Here is a 2,500-nt window from a genome sequence, read left to right on the forward strand (position 1 = left end):
TGTGTGTGTGTGCAGTCTTATGGATGCCTCTTGTGTGTGTGTGTGTGTGCAGTCTTATGGATGCCTCTTGTGTGTGTGTGTGCAGTCTTATGGATGCCTCTTGTGTGTGTGTGTGTGTGTGTGTGTGCAGTCTTATGGATGCCTCTTGTGTGTGTGTGTGTGTGTGTGTAGTCTTATGGATGCCTCTTGTGTGTGTGTGTGTGTGAAACAAAGCGATAGACACAGAGTGATAAGCCAGAGAGAAAGAGAGAGAGAAAGAAAGATGGAAAGGAGGGAAAAAGCCTTGATGTAAGGCCTCCCTGAGTTCTAGATCTCATTAGTAGTCACAGGCACACTTCAAGGAGAGGGCATATTTTTAGATGGCCGTGCTTAAAGGAAGGTGTGTGTGTGTGTGTGTGTTTTTCCCGCTTTTAGCCCCCGACCTCCTTATGGTTGCTGTCACTGCAGTCAGTACTGTTACTGTAAAGGTATTGATCCATGATCAGGAAAGGGGGAGATTGCATCTGCATGCAGATCACAAGGTTGCAGAAGACAGAAGCACTCGATCCAAGCACGCCATTTCAGGCGACTGAAGTTCATGGTGCAGACAATGTCCGCCAGCGCTTTTGTTATAGTCTCATGTACTGTTGACAGCAGTAGCATCATCAATGTAAAAAAGGGCCTTTTGATGATAGAGAATCTCAATGAGACTGGCAGTTCTTTCAGGACCAAACAGTGGCTCGCAGCATTTTCCTTACAAGTAGACTTGAATTTCCCCTGGGGATCAATAAAGTATCTATCTAGACTTTTTAGGTTGAATAATTCATTAAAGGATTACTGATAGCCTTTCTCTAACCTCAACACATCAAAAAAAAACAAACAAAAAAAAAAAAACTTGCTGTTGTCCCGTGGCACATTTTGTGCTGTTGAAACATTATACAGTATGGGCTTAAAGGTGCCATGTGTAAGAATTGAGGTAAAAATATCCAAAAAAATGAGCTACACACAAAATAATTAAAAAAAGTATAAGGGTGATGATGTCATTAAAAAAATTACAAGGTATAGTGCTGCAGAGATATCAACCTGAATTAGCATGCTAAATTACTAGCCACTAGCCACAGGTGTATACTCTTTGGTTCAAGTACACCCACAAGCCGTGCAAGTTATTAGTGTATTGCAGTTTGACTGGCGGTTATGTTTCCCACATACCACCTCCCATGCATGGGCGGATTATGAACTTTCGGGCCAGAATTTTTTTTTCATTTGTTTGATGTGATTTCCTGTATTCTGGTGCATTTTAGAGATGGCCAATACTAAATTCAGCCAGATTCATAGCCTACATCCTGATTTGTTGATATTGAGGCAATGATTCCATGCAAAGGCTTGGGCTTTCCCATGGCTGAAACTGGTATTATGACAGCTGTCAGGCTGTGGCTAGTAATTTAGCATGCTAATTCAGGTTGATATCTCTGCAGCACTATACCTTGTCATTTTTTTAATGACATCATCACTCTTATTTCTTCTCATTCTTTTGATGCGTGTAGCTCATTTTATGGATATTTTTACCTCAATTCTTACACATGGCACCTTTAAAGACTACCAGTAGTTTTTTAATGGCTGCATCTCTATACATGCATGCTGTGATGGTACATCACTGGTTAATCACCATGATGATACTGCTGCATAACGGGCAACATATTTGACAGGTCAGGACGTGACCATAAAGTGACCAACTAAGGATTTTGAGAAGGATTTACTACCAGTACATTCTTGATTATGGCCGACCATGCTGCAGTGTAAACTACAGTAAACTATTAATGAGTCACAACCAAAATGGATAAACTGGTTAACTGTAGGTAAACTGAAACTAATCCATCTCAGAAATATTCACTCATATACTAATATATCACTGACCATCTACTAAGGGAGTGCTGACCGAATTTGCCAGTGACTTAGAAGGTTAGATAAATCTGTACGTATATCTATACGTGTATCTGTAGATACTATACTGTGGAAATCTAGCATGCACACAGAAAGGAACAAAGCCTTTTCAACATCAATACTGACCAATTAAACAACACCAATAGTGACCAATTAAAGTTTGCATTTTATTCACACAAACTAATGACAAGTGTTTCAATAAGGCAGCACAATATATACAGACAATGATTTATATATGAATACCATATTTAAACTTTAAAATGTTGTTATTTCTCAACTAACAACATGTCAATGACTACCATCACAAGCCTCCACAGGGTAATGGTCAACTTTAAAGTAAGATTGAGCGTTCTCCCAGGTTTTGGACCTTCCACCAGTGATAACCCTCTCAGAAGCCTTCATGCCTAAGTCCAAAGCTAACTTCGGCTGGTCATGGCATCAGACATGGGTCTTCTTTAGTGTTGTCGGTGTGCAAAAACATTCCTTCACAATCAAGAACCACAGAGAGTCCACAGTGGAGGCGACATCGTTGTGAAAATACACAGAAAAACATATTACAGAGTACAGATAATGTCCATGA

General features: G+C 40.0%; 1 protein-coding gene across 6 annotated transcripts in view; it reads right to left on the bottom strand.

The window, feature by feature from the left end:
* Positions 1–2,069: 2,069 nt before the first annotated feature.
* The window catches only part of elmo2 (engulfment and cell motility 2), a 24,199-nt gene continuing 23,768 nt past the window's right edge, over positions 2,070–2,500 (bottom strand). For all 6 annotated transcript variants that reach the window (XM_042090138.1, XM_042090136.1, XM_042090137.1 and 3 more), the window contains one exon: positions 2,070–2,500. This exon is cut by the window's right edge and continues 1,525 nt beyond it. The gene's annotated coding sequence lies outside the window, so the exon portion shown is untranslated.

The sequence above is a fragment of the Alosa sapidissima genome, chromosome 4, assembly GCF_018492685.1.
Source record: "Alosa sapidissima isolate fAloSap1 chromosome 4, fAloSap1.pri, whole genome shotgun sequence".
Taxonomy (NCBI): domain Eukaryota; kingdom Metazoa; phylum Chordata; class Actinopteri; order Clupeiformes; family Clupeidae; genus Alosa; species Alosa sapidissima.